Source organism: Pseudorca crassidens, chromosome 7, assembly GCF_039906515.1.
Source record: "Pseudorca crassidens isolate mPseCra1 chromosome 7, mPseCra1.hap1, whole genome shotgun sequence".
In the NCBI taxonomy this organism is placed as follows: domain Eukaryota; kingdom Metazoa; phylum Chordata; class Mammalia; order Artiodactyla; family Delphinidae; genus Pseudorca; species Pseudorca crassidens.
In genome coordinates, this window is record NC_090302.1 from 31,724,840 (window position 1) to 31,748,840 (window position 24,001).

The 24,001-nt window shown below is 44.1% G+C and overlaps 1 protein-coding gene across 5 annotated transcripts in view; it reads right to left on the minus strand.

Moving 5' to 3' along the window:
* The window catches only part of MSANTD3 (Myb/SANT DNA binding domain containing 3), a 41,291-nt gene extending 21,998 nt beyond the window's left edge, over positions 1–19,293 (minus strand). The window contains exons 1-2 of one of the 5 annotated variants that reach the window (XM_067743808.1): positions 19,159–19,293; positions 18,865–19,070 (exon numbers count right to left, since the gene is read on the minus strand). The gene's annotated coding sequence lies outside the window, so the exon portion shown is untranslated. Of the gene's footprint in view, positions 1–5,768; positions 5,906–5,948; positions 6,103–6,339; positions 6,361–18,864 lie in introns of those variants that run through there. The other 4 variants (XM_067743810.1, XM_067743812.1, XM_067743809.1 and 1 more) reach the window with 4 other exon arrangements.
* Between the last annotated feature and the right edge of the window lie 4,708 nt (positions 19,294–24,001).

Here is a 24,001-nt window from a genome sequence, read left to right on the forward strand (position 1 = left end):
AATGTATAGGATATGAACAGAGAGGGCTGAAGGAAATCATTCAGATAAATAATTGATAAGAAAGGACCTGGATTCTGAGTGGTGGTGATGTTAATGGAAAGGAGGCGGTGCATGCCAGGGACTGTTTCAAAGTGAGAAATGACCAGGACGTGTGTGTGTCCACACTACGGTGGGGGATCAAGAGAAAGTAGAGGCAAAGAGGATACAGGAGGATTAAACAAGCACCTAGAGCACCTACATGTGCAGGTACTGGAGGGAGGGGTATTCCTTAAGATCCAGGAGACCACAGTCCAGTGAAGACATATCACAACACAGTGTACTGTGGATGGGCTGGTGACAAGGCAGTGTGATAAGCACAGTCACAGAGATGTGCCCAGGGATGTTACTCCAGGATTGGGTGGGATTTAGAATAAGGACCTTAATTCCTATCAGAATAGACTGGAAATAGAATTAGCATTAGAACAAAGCAGGGCCACTTTGGAAAGACTGAAAGAAGGGACAAACACAGAATTGGTGAGTAAGTTGCAGGAAATGTGGCAGCCAATCCCTGAAGGGAGGCCTGGCCACAGGCTATGGGTGATCAGTTTGCTCTAAAGAGATGAAAGCCTATTTCCTATCCTGGTCTGTTGACTCTGTCTCCTGACTCCACAACCCCCAAACAACCTCTTTTGGAAACAACATAGATCCTAACATGTTATAACTAAAACAGGACTTCAGTCCAATCCTCTCATTTTACAGATGAGGAAACTTAGGCTTAGAGCAAACTACGGGGGTTCCTGGGGTCCCAGTAACAGAGGAGGGCCTAAAAGCGAAGCTTCATTATTTGTTTTCAACCCCTCCCCCCACATCTCTTCTCTGGAACCCTCCCGTCATCAAGATGCCCTTTTGCTAGGTACCATCAAGCCTTCCCCACTCTCCCAATGGAAAACTCGAGGGCACTGCTCTCAACACTGACACTCACTCTGTGACGTCAGGCAAGTCCCCTTTCCTCCCTGACTGTTGATTCCTCATCTCTAAAAAATAAAGCTGCAATGGGTGTTCTCTAAAGCCCCATCCGGTGCTGGCAGTCCATTACTAGCACTGCTGCTACAATGGTTTTTCTGCAACCTAATTTCCACAGTTCTCTGCCAAAGACGCATAGATGGTATTTTCTGATTATTTATGAGGCTAGTGGAGCTACTAGCCAAAGTAGGAGAACATTGCCACAGAATAAAGTGATCTCGGCACTTCAGAGGATTTAAGGCCCACGCCCAGGTTTAACCCTATAGGTTAAGTAGTTCCAAGTGAAACATCTAAAGCAGGTGATGGGATCTCTCTTTCACTACTGTAGCCCCGGCTCCTTGAAGACCACCTGGTACACAGAAGGTACTCCATAAATATTTGTGGAATATACGTTGAAACTAACCTGCTCGCCATTCGCATTTTTTACTAATTATATCTAGATGTTCTACTATCTTAAATTTCTTCTTCTATAAAGGACTTCTCATAACAAAAATCATTTCCTGGCTTCTTCTTGTAAATACTGTTGTATGCCAAATTTTTTACAACATGATACAACAAATTTCTACAGCTATGATGCCTTCATGATTTCATTTGACGCAGAGGTAGGAACAGTCAAACATTACTGTCCCCGTGCACACCTGGCTGTGTACCTGCTCTCACATGTTCAGACCTGTCTACTCAGGATGGCCACTCACCTGCACCCTCTCTGTCTTCTATCTTTCCTTTAGGGGAGCTTCCAGTCTAAACCTAGCACTAAATTTGCTTCCTCCGGTGCTCTCCCTCCCCTTTCCCTTCGCCACCCACTCGAGGCAGCCAAGTAACTGGGAAGTGTTTATTTTTACCATCTGCTTCTGAGGGTGACTGTGAGCAGAACCAGCCTTGTGTTTAAGGCAAGAGCTCCCCCCTCCCTCACAGTTCCCTCTGTGAACCAGAGGCAGGTTCCTAAAGGTCCTGACCCCTTCCTTCCCCTCCCCCACTGCTCCTTCCTAATCCATCTCCCCACTCCCATCCCAGTCTCCCTAAAATTCCCTTGGAGTCATTATTATTATTATTATTTTTATTTTTTGCGATACACGGGCCTCTCACTGTTGTGGCCTCTCCCGTTGAGGAGCACAGGCTCCAGACGCGCAGGCTCAGCGGCCATGGTTCACGGGCCTAGCCGCTCCGCGGCATCTTCCCGGACCGGGGCACGAACCCGCGTCCCCTGCATCGGCAGGTGGACTCTCAACCACTGCGCCACCAGGGAAGCCCCCTTGGAGTCATTATTAAAGTACCCTCCACAGAAAGTGCTTTTACAATACAGAAAGTCCCCTTATGTAGGTGTTCCTGCTCCAGCCTGCTTCTTGTCTGTGAGGACTCTCTCCTCTAGGCCCACCACTTCAGCATCAACGGCTCTCAAGTCTCTGGGCCCGGACTTGTGGCACAGTGGTTAAGAATCCGCCTGCCAATGCGGGGGACACAAGTTCAAGCCCTGGTCTGAGAAGATCCCACATGCCGCAAAGCAACTAAGCCCGCGAGCCACAACTACTGAGCCTGCACGCCACAAATAAAAAATAATTTATTAAAAAAACCCAAAAAATCTCTGGGCCCAGGGTCTCAAGCATTTACCTTTTCCTGCAGCCCTCAGAATTACTCTGTACTGCAATCTATCCATACCCTTGAGGGGCTCCTCTATCTGAGCTCCTGAGGCACGGAACTACATTTTACTTGTATCTTGAGCACACAGTTGACTCTTGGTGTTTGTTCAAAAGAAAGTAGGGGTGTCAGGGAGAACCTCTCTCCAGCCCCATCTTCTCTCCTCAGCACCACACACATTTCCAATTGTCTCCTAGCCACCTCTATCTAGCTGTCCATTATGGGTACCTCAGAAACCTCCAAAAGCAAACGCATTATTCTTCTACCCCCAGACCTCCTGATTTCAGCCACATTAACTTGGCTCAAAGCAGAAACCTCAGCGTGCTCTTCAATCACATGGTACCACTCATCACATTTACCACTACTACATATTTTACCTCAATATCTCTTCTCTCTGCTCCCATCTTCATTGCCTATGTCCAAGGTAAGCCCTAGTCTCCCAAAATGATCTCCCAAACTTCCAGCTCCTCTTCCACACAGCCACCAGAGGGATCTTTCTTAAACACAGTGATGATGCCACAGTCCTGCGTGTAAACCTCTGACATTTCCCCCACTGCCCAAGCAATAAAGTCCAAACTGCTCACAAGGCATTCAAGGCCTTTCCAGATTTGGCCCCAATTACAGTGCCCCCTCTACCCCACCCCAAACCACCCTTTCCATGTATGTTTCAACCCGGCCAGACCAAACTCATCTTCATGCCCTTAAACCTACTGCGTTCTCATGCCTCTAGACATGGGGCCTCCTCTGGCTGGAATTCTTTACCCCAAGATCCACCAAGGGCTCATCTTTACCCCTTAAGTCCAACTCTCATGAAATTTTTGTGACGCCTTCCTCAACTAATACCCAGGCTATTATGTTTATTTTATTTATAACAGCTTCCTCCTAAAATGAGTTTGAGGCAGTTTACAAACTACGTACACACTGCAACTAGATTTTTTTTTAAGAGAGAGGATATCAGGGCAAAGACAAGACAGAGGTAAAAAAGATAGAAGTTAGGAATTTGTGTAGCATTCAAAACCTCTATGATAACGTCTCATCTTGTTAAATCTCGTTAAAGAGGTAGATTAGCCCTGAGTATTCTATCCAGAATGAACGAGTTACTCTTCTCTGAGCTCACTGCCAGTTGTATATGATTGTACTTCCCATATTTTCTGTGATTTGCTCATTGTGTCCATCTCCCTCACTAGGCTGGGAAATTCCTAAGGGAAACACATAATTTCTGACTCATCTCTCTCCCAGGCATGAAGCATATGACTCAGCATAAGACTGGTGCTCAGCAGACAAGAATTAAACAACTGTCACCATGGACAGGGAAAAAGGTCCTAGTGCTTGTTGAGCTCCCTACCAGGCATTTGAAAAAACATTCTTTAATCCTCACCAAAAAATTACATGGCGGAGAAATAGCAGACCTAGGATTCGAACCTCCCACTGTCTGTCTCTCCAAAGCAGCTGCTCTTCTTTACTAGGCACACGGCTCCCTACTTTCACCATCACTATGTGCCCAAACACCCCCTCCTTCAAGTCCTGGTTTTAAAACAACCCTTCTCTAAGAAGCCTTTCCTGCTCACTCAGGAGAAAAGTCAGCCCGAGTTCAGCCCCGACCTTAAACAACACTCAAGTAAGACACGGTCACAGTCGGGAGAGGAAGGGGTGCCTTCTGGGTAGCCGAGCACTAGCGGGCCGGGTGGGTGTTCTTCAGATGGTGTTGTGGGTCCTCAGCTCTCCTTCTACCCCCTGCCCCTGGGTGCAATGCCTGGCCCTTCCTGCCTTTCTCTTCCTTGTTCAGGGTCCAAAGCCTTCCAGTTCTCCCCATTTCAAACTGAACCCCAAAATAATCTCCTCAGGCCCATTGCTTCTCTAACCAAGGGAACTGTATTCAAACACACTCCTTCATTACATCAGTTCTGTCTTTGTACTGATATTTGAAGCACCTTACCAATCTTCAGGGTTGTTGAGCATCCCAATCGCCTCAAACATAGTAAAAGAATTTCAAGAATCATGAGAAGCGACCATGACATTTTAGGAGGCCTGGCTCTCAACCCATCTGAATACTTTTGGGGTGTCCTGGGAATAATAAGAGACAATTCACTGATCTCACCCCAGGATCCCTCCCCCTCTCTCCTCCCAGACAGGATGCCTGGTCTCTAAGGGCAGGATGGAATCCTGGTCCAGAAAACTGCTGGGGTGGTAGACGCTGGTCCCTTCCTCCATATCCTCTTCCAGAGCTTCAGAATCCTCCCTTCTCCTCCCCGTCCACCCCTTGTCTCTCTGGCCCCAAACTCCCCTAGCAGTCCTCAGTCCTAACTCAGGAACTATGTTTTTGAATTCAACAATTTCCTTGGTAACACAATTGACTTATCTGACATACTAAAATGCACACGCCTGGCCCTGATATTATCCTACCTCCCGGTTTTAAATGTGTAACAAATATATCCTATAACCACTCTCCTGACACTGCAGGAACATCTGTGATCTTAAATGTTACCATACCTAAGTCACCCAATCTCCTGAATCAGAATAAGGAGACTAAATAATCTTCTCTATTTCCTACTCCTAAATAAAAATTACTCGTGCAATTTATAGTAGCTACATCACAGCGCCAGTGTGATGACTTAATTAGATAACTCACGCCAACTGTTTGGTACCTAGGGCCTGGTATATAGAAAGTGCTCAATATTTAGCTATGATCATTTACGTACATTATCTCTCACAATAGCACCTGGGGATAGGCATTAAACGACGCACTCCCCTGCCACCATCCCTCCCCCCATCTCACCCCCATTTACAGAAGCAGGAGCCAAGGCTCAGAGCAAAGGAGATTTCCCAAGGTCAGGAGGGCACCGATGTGATGTTCGGCCCTCAGCCTCTGGGTGAGAGACCCCTCCCATTACACCCCTGTAAGGGACACAAGGGGTCTTAAAGGAGACGAGTATGGAAAAGCGCGAGCACAGTGCCCGGCATACAGTGGGGACCCCGGGATGGGGAGACCCCGGCACTGCGAGTCATCTGGATTCCTCCCAAGCGGCTCCTCCACTCCCGGAGTCCAGAGTCCCCCGACCCCGGGTGCGACGCTGAATCTCCCCGAGGTCCGCGCCGTGGGGCTTTGTACGCCGCAGGCCGGCCCCACTCACCGAGTCCCATCGCGGCGCGCGGAGGTGGCAGCCGGGCCTGCGGGGCAGGGGTCGTGGCGCCTGGGCCGGAAGCCCGCCCTGCCGGCCGCGCGGCCCCCGCACGTCTGGCCCGAGCCTCCCGCCTGACCCTCGCCCGCGTCCCCGCGTCGCTGCGGCCCGCCCGGCGGGCCAGCGTCCTACCTGCAGCGGCGGCGCAGCGGCCACGGCGATCGGGGGAGGGGCCGGCGGGATGCCAGCGCGGGCGGCCTCGGCTCCTCTCGCAGGCTGGGCGGCCGGGAGGGCCGCGGGCTCCGGAGCGCCGGGCGGCGGCGGCGCGCCCCCGGCCGGTCAGGCCCCACCACGCGCGCAGCGGCCACAAAGCCCGGGAGCCCCCGCCCCCTCGCGGGCCGCCCGCCGCCTGCGGGTCCGCAGGCGCCGAGGAGGGCGGGAGCGCGGCCCCGCGCAGTCCCCACCTCCCCAAGCCCTGGTGGCCGGCTTCCCCCGAGGTTCGGGGCGGGGCGCAGGGGGTCCTCCGCCTACCCACCCCGCTCCCTCCTGGCTGACATTCTTGTGGTGAGTTCCCTCTTCCCACCTTTGCGGACGAGCTCCTGAAGGACTTGAAAAACTGTTTCATTTCCATGAACAACAAAAGAATGTATTTGTCGCAAGGTATTTGGCGGCCATGGACGCGAAATAGCCCAGTCCAAACCCCCTGAGAAAGGCCCCTTTTCCTTCGGGACACCCTGCTACTTGAGTAGACAACGCTCCTTGGCTGGGTTCATCACGGAGTTGTGTTTTGTTTTGTTTTTTTAATTTGCGGGATGTCTCCCCCTAGGCTGCGCACCTCGAGGGCAGAGACGACCCTCAGCACCCCAGGACCTGGTTCAGACACTGTGCGCTGAGTACGTGGGAATTTGTGCGCGGATGAATGAATGCACGACAGATGCCACTCTAGGACAAGGCACCTTTTATAGTGCCTCCACAAGGATGGGGGCTAGGTGTTTCTTTTGCCCTGTATCCATTGGGAAGATTCCAAGCTCAGAAGGGCACAGAGGGCTGCTGAACTTTCTGTTGTTCTAATCGAAGTGAAATTCACATAACATAAAAATAACCACTTTAAAGTCAACAACCCAGTGGCGTTTATTACATTCAAAATGTTAAGCAACCACATCATCTCTACTTGTGAAACATTTATCACCCCAAAAGGAAACCCCCTCCCCATTAAGCAGTCACTCTCTATCCCCGCCCCTCCCCAACCAGGGGTAACCACTAATTTATTTTCTGTCTCTCTGGATTTGGCCATTCTAGACATTTCATATCAATGGAATCATACAATATGTAGTCTTTTGTGTCTGGCTTCTTTCACTTAGCATGATGTTTTCAAGGTTCATCCAGGTTGTAGCATGTCAGTACCTCATTCCTTTTCATGGCTAAATAATTGTATGTATACCACAGTGCGTTTGTACATGTATCCATTGATGGATATTTGTGTTATTTCCACCCTTTGACTACTGTGAATAGTGCTGCGCTGAACATGCCTGTAAACGTATTTGTGTATCTGTTTTCAGTTCTTTGGGGTATATACCTAGGAGTGGGCTTGCTGGGTCATATGGTAATTCTATGTTTAACTTTTCGAGGAACTGCCAAAAAGATTTTCCATAGTGGCTAAATGAATGATTTTACATTCCCATCAGCAATGTATGAGGGTTCCAAATTCTCCACCACCTCACCAACACTCGCTATTTTTTCATTTTGTAAAAATGTCTTGATTATATGTGAGGCTACTGCCACCCTCCCAGCTCCCATGACCCACAGACCCACTTGGCTGAGAGGCTGAGAGGCTGAGCCAGGTCTGTTGACTACAAAGAAACACCCAAACACTTCTAGGGGTCAGAAGCACCAATAAAAATAAAGACCCTTACTATAACCTAGAGTTATACTGCTCCTTGTTCATTATTTTGACAATAATTTGTCTGGTGTCCAAGAAGCTTTGAAATTGTCCAGAGAACTCGGAAACTAAGACCATCCCGAGAGAGTTACTATTGGCAAACTTTATGACACTCACCTCACTGGAACCCAAGGCAGTACACCATTTCCACTTCGAGTTTTCCACCCTAGTGCCATGTTAGATGTCTATGAAGATTTCCTTCCAAAATGAGGATACAGCCAAGGGAAAACTACTGGGGTGTGAAAATAGTCAATTCAGATTGGAAATTTGATTGACAGGTGGTACAGTGAGGGAAAAGAAAGCAATGAATTTAACAGACAGACAGGGGCCTGAATCCTGACTTTACTGCTTATAGTTTGTGAACAAAGTTAACCACTTAGAATCTCAGATTTTTCATTTCTAAGGTGAGAACAATGATACTTACCTGGCAGGGTGATGAAAGCTTCTAGTCTTGACTTTAATACATGATTAATATGATTATTATTACTGCATGTTGTCAGTATTATTATTGTTTAAAATAATGACGATTGACATGAGCCACATGCAGAAATCCTGCTAAGGAAACAGAAACTCCTATCTAATCATGTGTCTCCTCCTCAAATCAAGAGAGTAAACTAGTGAGAGGCCCGTGCACCGCGATGAAGAGTGGCCCCCACTTGCTGCAACTAGAGAAAGCCCTCGCACAGAAACGAAGACCCAGCACAGCCATAAATAAATAAATAAATAAAAGAGAGTAAACTATCTCCAAAACTAATGTGACAAGGGCATCTCGTAATGTGTGTAATGTAGTCACTGCCCTCCCAGCTCTCTCCTTGTTCCCTTATTTCCCTCCTTGTTCCCTGCCCTTGGACAAGCTTCTTAACCCTCCTGAGTCTTATCTGTAAAGTGACGTAACAATACGTACTTAACAGGGTTGTTTGAGGATTCAGTAAGGTATTTATAAAAGGCTTAGTACAGTGCAAGTTACATAGAAAACACTCAATAAATGTTATCTATTATTATTAATAATAAAGTTGCTATAACTTCTCTGTAGAAAGAGTCAATAGAAGGGTGGAGCCTACACAGAGTCTAATAAAAGGAAGACTTTCAAGAGAACCCATCTGTGTGACTTGTCCCTTCCTCAAGAGCAGGAGGGCCATTCCAGTGATGGAGGTGAGTGATGCATTGCACCCTGATAGCTTGTTGAGAATAACTCTGAAAACAGTTTCTCCTTTGTTCAGATCCAGTCTCACCAAGCAGACTTGACATAGGAGTTGGTTGTTACATAAGTTTTCTTGAGGGAGAGAAAATGCACTGATCATCCAACCTGAATACTCCACAGTTTTGAGAAAGTACAGTTCTCTTAATACATTGAGGTTTAGTTTATCCAACCATTTTGACTGCTCAGATCCAGAATCCCTAAAATTGAATTAAGTATGGACATTAGAGACAACTTTCATCAGGCTTTCTTAGTGGCAAGGAAGAGATTCATTCTTTACAACTTTTTTTTTTTTTTTTTTTGCGGTATGCGGGCCTCTCACTGTTGTGGCCTCCCCTGCTGCGGAGCACAGGCTCTGGACGCGCAGGCTCAGCGGCCATGGCTCACGGGCCCAGCCGCTCCGCGGCATATGGGATCTTCCCGGACCGGGGCATGAACCCGTGTCCCCTGCATCAGCAGGCGGACTCTCAACCACTGCGCCACCAGGGAAGCCCTGGAAGAGATTCATTCAAACTCACTACAGTGAAAGGTGTTTATTGAATTTTAGGTGAATTTGAAATACAGGAACAACCCAAGTTATGTAGGACCTCACAGAAACCTAAGAGCCACTAAGAACCAATTTTTCTCTCTCTCATTTGAGGTCAGTGTGTCTTTCTATGTCTCTGCCTCTGACTTTCTTTGTTTCTCCGTCTCCCTCTTTGTCCTGTTACACCTTTGTCTCTCTCTGGATATATGCTCCTTCTTCCCTACCTCTCAGCGTGCTCCCTCTGCGTACGCACCTGCACCTGGCCATCATGGACTCCCCAGCCTAGGGTAGAAACCTCCTGCTCGCCTCTTGGTTCATACTTACCCACACAAAAAAATGTGATTGGCCCAGCTCATCACTGCAAGATACGATGCAGGCTGGCAGCCTATAAATTGATTGCTTTTGGACTAGAAGTCCACTTTAACTCAATCAGCTGTTATGAGATGGAAGGGAGGTATCATCTGGTACAAAAATAACCACCCCACACAGCAGAGACTGGGAGTAGGGGTATTCACCAGAAGCTGGCATGCGTGGGTAGATGCACTGAAATCATTCTATTAATATGACCATACTTTCTGAACCAAATGTCAGAATAAATAGTATAAAAAGTATTTGCAAGGACTTCCCTGGTGGTCCAGTGGTTAAGATTCCACTCTTCCACTACAGCGGGCATGGGTTCCATCCCTGGTCTAGGAACTAAGATCCCTCATGCTGTGTATTGTGGCCAAAAAAAAAAAAGTATTTGCAATCCACTCTCTAATGGTAGAGACAGTCTGAGGTATAGTTCAAATACTGAAATCTCAGAATTTCTGAAGCATTTGGATAGCTAATGACAACAGACCAAGACTTTTGAAATTGAGACTTTCCTGAAAAATCTTAGTCACCGTAAGATGGTGAATGATCTTATAAAGCAGAATACCTACATCACAGAATTGTTGAGAGGATTAAATGAGTTACATATATAAATCACTTTAGTAGTTCCTATATAAATGTTATTATCACATAACAGAAGACTGGATAGCCCTTAATCTATGGTGACCCCACCAAGATACAGCTATCCTGTTAAGCAATCTCTGGCTGCTAGACAACCTGCCTCTTTGCACATTTCTCTTCAAACATAACATCAAACACCAGACAAGCAGGAGGATAGTTTTTAGGAAGTTTCAGAGGCTGGCAGTGATGCTTACCACTAAGTACATAGAGTTTATTTTTTTTGTTTTGGGGTTTTTTTTTTGCGGTACGCGGACCTCTCACTGTTGTGGCCTCTCCCGTTGCGGAGCACAGGCTCCGGACGTGCAGACTCAGCGGCCATGGCTCATGGGCCTAGCCGCTCCGCGGCATGTGGGATCTTCCTGGACCAGGGCACGAACCCGTGTCCCCTGCATCGGCAGGCGGACTCTCAACCACTGCGCCGCCAGGGAAGCCCTAGAGTTGATTTTTTTATCTGAACATCCCCTTCCCTAAATTGGAGAAGGGCAGACTATTCTTCAGATGGCTAGATAGATCCAAATATCTTTTGTAAGACATGGGCATGGAGAAAAACAAAAATGCCTCAACGTACAGGATCCAGCTGTCCAGGGAAGGAATGAGGGGTGAGGAGCTGGGAGTGCTGAACAAGAGCGTACAGGTGGAGTCGTTAGGAGACCAAAAGCTACTGCTGAGGGAGCAACCTAGAAGAGTGCCAGGTCAGAAAATGATGGGCTATCAGGGCCAGAATGAAATCCAGGCTGCTTGAAAATTCCAGAACTCATGGGTTTCAAATGCCTATACTCTACCTTTCCATGAGACCCACCCTGTCTATTTTAAAGTGGCTAGATTTGCAAGCTACTGGCCACTGGTACTGCTGGTGCCACGGCAATTTGATGTTGAGGCGGTTTTGGTGAACACGCTATCAGTATCTAGGTTTATTAGTTACTCGCTGTGGTGTAACCAGTTACCAGAATTGAGAGGCTGAAACCAATGAACATGTATTATCTCACAGTTTCTGTGGGTCAGGAAGCAGCTTATCTAAACAGTTCTGCCCTGGGGTCTCTTACAAGGTCACAGTCACGATGTCAGCTGGGGCAAGAGGCAGGTTCCAGTTTGTCCTCGAGTGTCCCAGTGTTCTTTGTGGGCCCAAATTTGCCCTGGAAGGTTCTAGTTTGTCCTTGATCTTGTCCACATCCAGCTTTCCTTCCCAACTGCCAATCTGGCTGACCTACAGCAACTTCAGGCTAACACTAAACTCGAGGCAACAGCAGCCTACATAGACTGTTCCACCAGCTGCGACAGTTGCATGAGGTCTAACCCCTTTTAAATGTCTGAAGACACTGCTACAAGCCTGTGTTACTTTTCATAGAGCTGCTTGAAACTGTTCTACATTTCTTTTTTTTTTAAGATTTATTTATTATTTATTTATTTTTTGGCTGTGTTGGGTCTTAGTTGTGCCATGTGGGCGCCTGGCAGCGCGCAGGCTTCTCTCTAGTTGTGGGAGGCGGGTTTTCTCTTCTCTAGTTGTGGCGCGCAAGCTCCAGGGTGTGTGAGCTCTGTAGTTGCAGCATGTGGGTTCCAGAGCACGTGGGCTCTGTAGTTTGCGGCATGCAGTCTCTCTAGTTGAGGCACATGGGCTCAGTAGTTGTGGTGCACGGGCTTAGTTGCCCCGTAGCATGTGGGATCTTAATTCCCTGACCAGGGATCAAACCCGTGTCCCCTGCATTGTAAGGCGTATTCTTTACCACTGGACCACGAGGGAAGTCCCTGTTCTAAATTTCTAGACCTACTTTGCTACTAATAGGCTGTGAAATCTTGGGGAAGAGGTTTAGTGTCTGAAAAATGAAGAGTTTGGTTTAGATCCCTAATTGTAGCTTCAATATTAGTTGCTACTACTCTCTTTTTTTCACTATCAAATTTCTAACTCAACAATTCCACTTCTAGGTCCTCTCCTAGAAAAACATTTGCCTGTGATTACAAAGAGGCATGTTCATTGCAGCTTTGATAATGGAAAATAAAGTAAGGTATAGGGAGGAGATGAAGGAAGAGAGATGGAGAGGAAGAGGGAGAGGGATAGGGAGAGGGGGAGGGAAAGAAAGAAAGAAAGAAAGGAGGGAGGGAAGGAAGGGAGGGAGGGAGGGGAGGAAGGCAGGGAAGGAGGGGAGGAAGGGAGGGAGGGAGGGGACTTCCCCAGTGGTCCAGTGGTTAAGACTGTGCTTCCACTGCAGGGGGCTGGGGCTCGGGGAACTGTGATCCCACATGCCCCGCGGTGCAGCCAAAAATGCAAAAAAAAAAAAAAAAAAAAAAAAGAGGAGGAGGGGAAGGGAGAGAAGGGAAAAAATCACTGGAAGCAACCCAAAAGTCCATCAATAGGGAATAATTCAATAAACTATGGTACTTCATAGGACTGACAAAGCAGTGTATGATGTGTTTGTTTGCTTATTTTTCTTTTGTTTTATTTTACGCAGCCATTTTGACTCCACAGTTTTAGACCTGGTCAACATTTTAGCCCTGGGCATATTCTCACCAAGGACATTTTGATCCAACAAAGAGTTAGCTTGCTCTTTACTCTAAGTATGAGTAGTTAGTATTAGTATGGGCAAAGCTAAAAAAGCAATAAGTCAATGAAAGATGACAAGGAAATATTATTCTTCTGGAGTATCTGAAAGGATTTGCTTACAACATTCTCATAAATTAATCAGTAATTAAGTATAAGATGTCAGTATTTTGTCCAATTCATAATAAATATTTCTGGCAGAAATAATTAATACAAAATAAAATTGACAAAGGCTAAAACTGCATGTGGCAAATGTCAGATCTGCTAACCTTGACTTGGGAAAACAGGACTTGCTAGAAACACTGTTCACAAACTAGCACTCAAAATGGCAGAAAAGCTAATCAATTAAATTTAAAATAGAAAATTTTCATAGAAAAGAATTGATCCTATTAATTCTATTAATTATAATTTCAGTAAAATAGAAATGTAAAAATTTGGAAATCATTTAACTGTGCTCACTGGCCAAGGAATTAAATGAGTGTAATAGAATTGACTCCAGAATATATATTCTCAACAAAAATTTGTGAATGATTGTATAATTCCGACTGATATTCTTATGTTCTTAAACTTGTGTTCAAAATGTCCTTGAGTCAAAAATAGCAGAGTCAAAATCCTGGTGTTAAAAAAGTCCTGTTTCTCTCTACAGGCTCTATGCTCTCGCATTTCTTCTTAGTTCTTAGAGTTAATTCTTACAGCCAGTGGTTTGAGAACCACTTCTGTAGCCAGATAAGAAAGGAGGGTCCAGTGCATACCAATTAAAATCCCCAAAGCATTTTCATGGAATTTGACAAGTTGATTCTAAAATTCATCTGCAAGAGAAAATGTTCAAGAATAGTGGAGAAAGTTTTATTTTACTTTTTTGATCAGAGATGGGACTTGTCTTACCAGATAACAAAATATTCTATAAACTCATATAAATTAAACCTGCATGTTGCTATACAGGAATAGATAACTAAATCCAATGACTAAAATAAAGCTCAAACATATTCTTGGACATGTGGGAATATCATATGTATAAACTATATGGAAAGGATTGATTAGTCCACAAATGGGGTTGAGATACTTAGCTATCCATTTACAAAGAAATAACATTTCTACTCTACATCATATTTTTAAAATTCCAGATGAATTTTAAAGCTACATGTAAAAGAAAATTGTACAAGTATTAAAATAATATATAGAGGGCTTCCCTGGTGGCGCAGTGGTTAAGAATCCGCCTGCCAATGCAGGGGACACGGGTTCAAGCCCTGGTCCTGGAAGATCCCACATGCCGCGGAGCAACTAAGCCCATGCGCCACAACTACTGAGCCTGTGCTCTAGAGCCCCCGTGCTAAGAGCCCATGCTTGGCAACAAGAGAAGCCACCGAAATAAGAAGCCCGTGCACCGCAATGAAGAGTAGCCCCCGCTCACTGCAACTAGAGAAAGTCCGCATGCAGCAATGAAGATCCAACACAGCCAAAAATAAATTTTAAAAAATAATAATAATATACAGATCTTGTTCGTTTCGTCAAAAACGATAATACTTTCCTATATAAGATACAAAAAGCAAAGCTATACAAGGCACGATTGATACATTTAACTAGAGAATTCTACACTCAGAATGCCCAGATCTTAGATTCTAATACCATTCTCCAATAAAAGGAACCAGGGTTCCTTGGAGAAATGGTTGGTTCTATTAATAGGGTAGGAAATATACAAGATGAGTCTGGAAAATTTTGTAGTGCCAGAAGATAAAGAAGAGCTAAACTACATACATACACACTCACACACACACACACCCACACACACATACACATTCACACACAGTTATGGGGATGTGTCAAAGAGACACAAGAGCCAATTGAAAAATCACCATTGGCCATAGTTGTAACAATTTGAGCAATAATATAAATAAAGTAGTATTGAATTAGAACCCAAAGTATAAAATAAATATCATAAGTCCATACATATATGATTGAATAAATAAGTAAATAAGGGAGAATAGATAAATCTGCCACGCCAAAGAATTCCAGCATAACTCCCCATTCCTTAAGTGTGGGCTGTGCATAGTGACTCTTCCAATAAGTACAGTATGTAAAGGGAGAAAAGGAAGAGTAACTTTATAGTGAATAAACCAAACAAACACTACCTCAGCCAGCTGATCAAGATTAATATCAATAGTGATAAGTCATGTTGATAGGTTTGAAATGAGGTGATAAGAAGGGCACTTTACCTCTGTGGTTTTCCTCCCCCAAACCCAAAACTCCAGTCTAATGATGAGAAAAACACCAGGTAAATCCCAACTGGGGGACAGAATACCTAACTAGTACTCCTTAAAATGACAAGGACATCAAAAACAAGGAAAGTCTGGAAACCTTTACAGCCAAGAGGATCATAAGGGGACATGACGACTAAATATAATAATGTGCTATTGTGGATGGGACCCTGCAATAGAAAAAGGACATTAGGCAAAAACTAAAGAAATCTGAATACAGTATAAGCTTTAGTTAATAATAATGTATCAGTGTTGGTTCATTAATTGTGACAAAGGTTCCATACTTAAGTGAGATGTTAACAATACGAGAAACAGAGTGTGGAGGTATATAGCAACGCTGTACTATCTTTAGTTCACTGTGACCTTGACAAATGTTTTTTTAATAAATTTATTTGGCTGTGTTGGGTCTTCATTGTTGAACATGGGCTTTCTCTAGTTGCAGCAAGCAGGGGCTACTCTTCGTTGTGGTGCGCTGGCTTCTCATTGCGGTGTCTTCTCTTGTTGTGGAGCACAGGCTCTAGGTGCATGGGCTTCAGTAGTTGTGGCACGCAGGCTCAGTAGCTGTGGCTCACGGGCTCTAGTGCACAGGCTCAGTGGTTGTGGTGCACAGGCTTAGCTGCTCCGTGGCATGTGGGATCTTCCCGGACCAGGGATCGAACCTGTGTCCCCTGCATTGGCAGGCGGATTCTCAACCACTGCGTCACCAGGGAAGTCCCAACCTTGACAATTTTGAGGAGTATCAGTCAGGTATCTTATAGGATGCTCCTCAGTTTTTCCCAGTATTAGACTGGAGTTATGGATTTGGGGGGAGGACAGTAGCTATTAGAATTTTTAAATATGAAATTCTAGGAATCTTGAGAAATACTATTTGCACATATGGAAAAAAAGGCATGAAAAGCGGTTTACTGAAGCATTATTGGAAAAAAAAAGTGAAAACTTAACACCTATTGATAAGAAAATGATTAAACTACGGAATAGTCATAGTGTAGTACATCATATTTCATTGACTTCAGGATGTCATAATTATAGACATCATTATTTTATGTATCATTGAAAAAGAAAAATGCTCCTAATAAAACTATGACACAGGGACTTCCCTGGTGGCACAGTGGTTAAGAATCCACCTGCCAATGCAGGGGACACAGGTTCAAGCCTTGGTCCTCGAAGATCCCACAGCCCGCATAGCAACTAAGCCCGTGTGCCACAACTACTGAGCCTGCGCTCTAGAGCCCGCGAGACACAACTACTGAGCCCAAATGCCACAACTACTGAAGACCGCACGCCTAGAGCCCGTGCTCCACAGCAGAGTAGCCACCATAATGAGAAGCCCGCACACTGCGACGAAGAGTAGCTCCCGCTCGCTGCAACTAGAGAAAGCCCGCGCACAGCAACGAAGCCCCAATGCAGCCAAAAATAAATAAATAAAATAAATTTTTAAAAATAAACAAATAAAGCTTTCTTATCATTTATAATTTTTATTTTATACTTATTCAGAAGGCCACGTGAAACTTAAGACATGGATTTTTAACTCCATATCATCCTCATGCATACATTAAAATGAAAGTATTAATCAAATAAATTGATTAAAGTATATATAAATCTTCTTCTCAGAGTCTGAACCATCTGAATCATGTTTAGACTCAGGATCGTCAATATTCCAGGCTGCTAACATCCATTCTGCAAGTTTTGAAGCATCTGCAGCAGGTGATGACAGCTACATCACTACTGCTGCCTAGCTGACAGCAATTGTAAGATGCATACTAATTTTAGAGATAATAACATGTGAATGAAAAAGTGAGCCTTAGAATAATGAAACGAGGGTATTGTGCAGCAGCTAAAGCAACCAAGGAAGTTTCACACAGACCACCGTGGAAAGTTCTAATTCATTCATATCGCCAAGGAAAACTAGCAAGTTGCAAAACATATATAGTGTGAGTTCATTTATGGAAACTCTATATTTCTGTGGCAGACACTGAAAATTCGGTTACCCAAAAGATATTTACAACTTGCTTTTACTGTGCCATTCTATAGTTTAGATACTTGAAAAGTAAATTACTTCCCTAGACTCCCTTGTTGATAGAGGGGTCATGTGATACAGTATGGCCAGTGACTTGTAGGCAGACGACGTTCTGGTAGGCTTCCTTTTTTTTTTTTTTTTTTTTTGCGGTAAGCAGGCCTCTCACTGTTGTGGCCTCTCCCGTTGCGGAGCACAGGCTCCGGACACCCAGACTCAGCGGCCATGGCTCACAGGCCTAGCCGCTCCGCGGCATGTGGGATCTTCCCGGACCGGGGCACGAACCCGTGTCCCCTGCATCGGCAGGCGGACTCTCAACCACTGCACCACCAGGGAAGCCCAGTAGGCTTCCTTTCTTGAATTAAAATATAAAACTTCACAAGATGGCTTTTGTCCTTTCCTGCTAATATGTGGACTCACCTTTAGAGAAGCAGCAATCACCTTGTGACCATGAGGACAAACCTGTGGATGGTGAAACCAAGACAGAAAGAGCCTGCTGGCTCTGCACTCCTACCCCTGGGCTTCCTTTCGAATGAGACTAATAAACTGCTTCCTTTTGTTGGGTATTCAGTTGGCAGAATAAGGTCCTAACTGCTACAAGTCAGGGTAGGGCTAGATTTTGAAGTATCTGAACAAAATGCACAGTAAATGGATGAGTGGAGTTGGGAATAGAATTGGGAGGAGATGTTGGGGGAATTTCCCTTCATTTTTAGTTTTTTAATTTTTTACAACGTAAAGGTATTCACATATTACCTATGTAGCTAAAAGAATTATTTTTGTAAGATTTATGTCAGAAATGGAAAGAGACTCGCTGACAAGAAAGGCGCTTACAATGCGGTAGCATCTCAGGCTGAGACCTTTGTTCAAATGACTTAGGTCCAGAAAAGACAAAAAGTTTTTCCACTGAGCTATCAGTTTACTATCCATTCAAAAAGGTTAAGCTGGCTTGCTTTATTTGTTCTTAGAGAGTTTAGACTGCTTCATAGTGCATACTAGTTCCTTTTCTAGGGCTTCCCTGGTGGCACGGTGGTTGGGAGTCCACCTGCCGATGCAGGGGACACGAGTTCGTGCCCCGGTCCGGGAAGATCCCACATGCCACGGAGCAGCTGGGCCCGTGAGCCGTGGCCGCTGAGCCTGCACGTCCGGAGCCTGTGCTCCGCAGCGGGAGAGGCCACGGCAGTGAGAGGTCCGCGTACCGCAAAAAAAAAAAAAAACCCAAAACTAGTTCCTTTTCTAAAGGCTCTCAAACTACCTTTTTTTGCTTGTTTTTGGCCGCGTGTCTTGTGGGGATCTTATTTCCCCAACCAGGAATCGAACCTGCGTCCTCTGCAGTGAAAGCGCGGCGCCCTAAGCACTGGACCGCCAGGGAATTCCCCTCATAAACTACCTTTGATATGATCCATCCTGGGTTTGATTGGTGCTCAGTAAAAGTCAAGATTACCAGAGTCCATTTTTCAAGATCTACTTTTTTCTCATTTCTAAAATCAGCACATTTTCCAGTCTTTAATTTCCTGTTACTGCTCATGTTCTCTGATATTTCCCAAAGACTACCAGCATAATAGTTGCATACAAAAGATCCTGGCACACACACAAAAAACACGTTATGATAATTCTTATGCTATTAACGTTCATGATAGTAACGGCACTTACCAGTTACTGGGCATTTCCTTTGTGCAAGGCACTGTGCTAAGCACTTTACACACACTGTCTAATGTCATCTTCACAAAAGTCCCGTGAGCTCCATTTCACAGAGATAGACCCTGAAGCTCGGGCAGGTAACTTGCCCAAAGCCACACAGAGGCACGCGGTGTCAGAACAGACCGCGACCTGCAAAGCACCAGCTCTTGACCACCAAGCTTAATTGAAAAAAAGGCAAAATCAGTAAAAGTGTAAACTCAGGTCAGTCCCCAAAATGTTCTCTTTGCGTACACTTCAAACACTCACTAAGCTGCCCCACTTAGCCAGAGTTGACTGCCATTCCGATCCTTTCCTTGTTTCCCTTATCACCGCCGCCTGAGCTCCGCAGGCTCCGCCCCCCCACTAGCCCGTACCACCTTCTGCGCAAGCGCACTGTGGCCCGGAACTTGACTAAGGCCCCGCCTGTCCCCGAGTGCTACGGAGCCGAGCCGAGCCGAGCCGAGGGAGCGCGCCGAGCGGGGCCGCGCCCGGAGGTGGGTGGGGTCTCCGTGGAATGGGCAGAGTGACGCGAGCCTTGGATTTGCGAATGATGGCGGGGTTTATACGGATTATACTTCTTGCCAGGGAGGAGCCACAAGAAGTTTCCATTGCACAAGTATTTCATCTACCTATCCATTTATTCCAGAAATATGTGTTAGTGGCTGCTGAGTGCGGGTACCCACTTGGCTACTGTCCCCCCGAGGCTCCCCCACTTGATAGATACTAGAGAAAGTGAGAGAGCGGGGTTCCTTGAACCTCACCCCCACACTCCAACATCCACACAGGAGAATTCCTAATACTGTAGGAGGAAAAGCCGGCCCAGATCAGGGTTCAGGTCTGCACCTACCTGGGAAATGGCCCCCAGGTTGTCTCTAGGCTTGTCATTCCATGCTTGTCTGTTCTCCCAGACACTTGTACTTACCCCACACGCCTTTATGTCAAGGTTCCGTCAGCCCTGCTTACACTGTAGCGGGGTTAGAACACTCCACCATAATGTAAGATGAGGAAAGGGGGCGCTCAAAAGAGGAGCAAGTAGCTAGGGATGGGTCTGTAGAAGGCAGACGATCTTTAGGATTATCACTGTGGTTCAAAGGAACTAGGTAATGATAGACCCAGTGTTCATAATACTTGGGAAAGTGTGGGCCCTCCCTCAGGAAGCTCACAATGTTTAAAGAAAGAAAAAGTGTATGGGGGGGCGGGGCGGAGCGGACAGTGGAATAAAATAAAGATCCCTCCCTCCCAGGTTTTCCTTTCTATGCCTTCCACCTTCCTCTAATAATTAACATGTGATTAATTATTATTAATCATTTTGTAATTTCCCAGTTCCAAAAATGCCTTTCTTCCATTCAGTCTTACAAGTAATCTAGTACATTCCTTGTCACTGCCATCACCTCTACACTGTTATATCCCATATATATGTCTTGTCAGTTTCATGACCCTAAAATTTCTCAAACTTTTCTTTGTCTCACCATGTCCACCCACTACCTTAATTCAAGCTTTCATATGAATTACTGGTATACCCACCTCCCTTTCATTTTTCCCTTCCTGCTAATCCATTCTCCCCAGAGTAGAGTGATTTGCTTGAGACACAAAATCTAGTCTGTCATTGGATTCTGAGCACTGGCTTACCTTTGTTTTAAGGATAAAACCCAAAATCCTTAGTGCGACCTACAATGTGACCCTGTCGAAATCTTTACTCTCTTTGACTCTGTTCTCTCCTTTGTCTTTCTGTTACACCCACTGGCCTTCTTTTAGTTCCTTGAATATGCTTTCACCTCAGGGACTTTGCACATGCTATTCCCTCTGCTTACAGTGTTTTCCTTACTTATAACATTATTTTTTAGTTAAAAATTTTTCCCAGTATTATCAAGGAACAATTGACAAATATATTTGTATATACTTACAGTGTACAATGAGATGATTTGATACATTGTATCAAATGATTAGAATGATTACCAAGATCAAGATAATTAACACATCCATCACCTCACACAATTAACTTTTTTTTCTGGTAAGAATGCTTAAGGCGTACTCTCTCAGCAATTTTCGAGTATATAATACCATATTATTAACTATAGTGAACATTCTCAGAACTTAATCTTCTTATAACCAAAAGTTTGTGCTCTTTGATCTATATCTCCTCATTTTCCCCTCACCCCAACCCCTAGCAACCACCATTCTCTTCTCTGTTTCTATGAAATTGGCTTTTTTTTTTTAAGATTCTACCTATAAATGATACCATACAGTATTTGTCTTTCTCTGGCTTATTTCATTTAGCATAATGACCTCCAGCTTCATCCATGTTGTCACAAATGACAAAATTTTCTTCTGTTTCATACCTGAATATTATTTCATTGTCTACATAGACCACATTTTCTTTACCCATTCATCCATCAATGACACTTAGGTTGTTTCCATATCTTGGCTCTTGTGAATGACGCTGCAATGAAGATGGGTATACATATATCTTTCTGAGATACCGATTTTGTTTCCTTCAGGTATATAACAAAGGAGTGGGATTGCTGGATCATATGGTACTTTTATTTTTAACTTTTTGAGGAAATTCCATACTGTTTTCCATAATGGCTATACCAATTTACATTCCCACCAACAGCTTATATTACGTCCACATCCACACCAACATTTGTTATCTCTTGTCTTTTTGATTATAGCCATCCTAACATGTGTGAGGTGATATCTCATTGTGGTTTTGATTTTCATTTCCCTGATGATTAGTGATGTTGAGCAACTTTCCAGATACCTATTAGCCATTTGAGTGTCTTCTTTGAACTCATCACATTCTAAACACCTGCACATCCTTTAGATCTCAGATTCAACATCACTTCTCAAGAGAAAATTTCTCTGATTCCCAGACCAGGTCATTACAAGGATAAATTCTGGCAAGTAAGCATGATTAAATCAAGAAAGTGCATGTGTTTGGAATTCCATTTGCTCTTCCAGATGCACTCTTCACTTTTCTTTACCTTGCGTTATACCCAAGGGGGCCAACCTGTGTGGGCCACACCAAAGTCTCCCTGGCCCTATGGCTTCTGACAGTCTGAGTGGGGCCCATAGGCAGGAGCTCAGAGCCAGGGGGTGTCTTTGCTTTTATCCCCTTGCCTCTTCCTTCGGGGTCCCTGCAGACTGGCTGCTCCCTTGACCATGTACTTAATAAGCTTCTGTCAGGCAGGGGTTTCCTCTGAGCTTTCTTGGTTTCTAGGTTCCCTTAACTGCCCCTCCTCCCTCCTCTTGCCACTTCAGGCCAATGGGTACCATCAGCAGTGTGGTCACATACTACATTATTACTTGTGGCTTCTTTAATCCCTGCCCACTCTTTTGTAAACAGATCTTGTGTTAAGCACTCCTCAAATTACTCTCTCAAAGTGTGCCATCTGTTTCCCCCAGGGATCCTGTTAGAGACATTGCCCCTGGGGATTTTTCAAGTAACTAAAATTTACATTATTGGTGTCAATACTTTTCCTCTGGTCAACAGTAAGGGATTATCTAATCTATTATAGTTACAAAATGGAATGCTATTGGTTATTGAAAAATCATGTTTTTAAAAAATAGAAACATGATGCAAAGCATATACTGAATTTGATCTCACTTTTATAAAACCAAAGAAAACAAACTAAAACAAATGTGTGTATATAAAAGATTCAACAGATATGTTCCAAAATGGTAATAGTTGCTTTCAGAGTGACAGGATTTTTTCTTTATGATTTTCTATTTTTTCCCATTGTCTGTAATAATGCTACATTATTATGATGATGAAATACATATGTTATTTTAAAACATCTTACTTGATCCAATACAAATTATAAAATTACTAATTAATTAAAATGAAAGTTAAATAAGACAGAAAGTATATTGCCTAGGATACGTGCCTATTACTTGGCACAGAGTATGTATTCAATATGTCAATTATAACTTATTACAAATCATGTTTTACGTATTTCTCTACCTTATGAAACTAAATACAGAGAATAGAAATTAGCCTTTTCTGAGTGACTGAGAAATATTAATAATTCATTTAGCATATAAGAAAATGTATAAAATGGAATCATCCCCAGAGAGATTAAGTGACTTCCCTGAGGTCATATACAGCTAATTAGTGCTCTCAGCTCACCCTCTCTCTAAAGACTTCCTCCAAGACATCCTTCCTTCCCTCTGGAGAAATACTTCTTTTCCTGTATTTGTCACTACTCACGACTTAGTTAATTCTATTACAGGCTTTGTGTTAAGTAATTAAGTCTATTTCTATCTTTATCATAGTACATCATGTACAATTTTTTCTTCTCTCTCCTTGTCTGAGTTCTATTTTTGTTCTGGAGGTGGAACTAATCGGGTGAAATGAGTCCTAGTGCTAGAACACAGTAAAAGGAAATCAAAAAGTTTCAGAGTAAAATTAAATTTAAAAAAGAATGAATGCTATCAACTTTTAGAGCCCATTAACATGTCTTGTACTCCCCTTCAGAAATCACACAAACATCCATTGTCACCTTTCTCCAACTCTTTATCCTAACAGTGCTTTGGTGAAGCATACTTTATATATGAAAAAATGAACAGGTTTAAGTGTAAAGTTTAATGAATTTTGACAAGCATATATACTTGTGCAACTATTGTCTAGATCAAGATAAAGAAATGTCCTATAAACAAAGAAAGACAGCGTTGCTTATCACCCAGTTCTGCAAAGATTAACTTGCTGCAGTCTGACAGTGCACTCTGCTTCAGACAGAGGAAATTAAAATGATAACGGGACGCTCTATGCTCTGGACAAACAGGCCCTTAGATAGTTAGATGTATCTCAGAAAGAATTTTAGTGAATGAGTCTTCTTGCATCTTCCCATACATAGAAAAGCACCAAAATCATTAACTCTATATATATCTGTTCTGGGTGACTAGCAGTAATCTGTTACCAAGATGTATACTAGACTGCATGCATTCCCCAGCCAAAAATCATATATAAACTGGCCTGCCAGCTATCTCTTCAGAGCAGTTTTTCAGAGCTACTGAAAGATTGTCTCCCAGGCTAACGTTTTCAGTAAGAACCTAAATGAAACGTAGCTCACAACTCTTACGTTGTACAATTTTCTTTCAGTCAATAGTA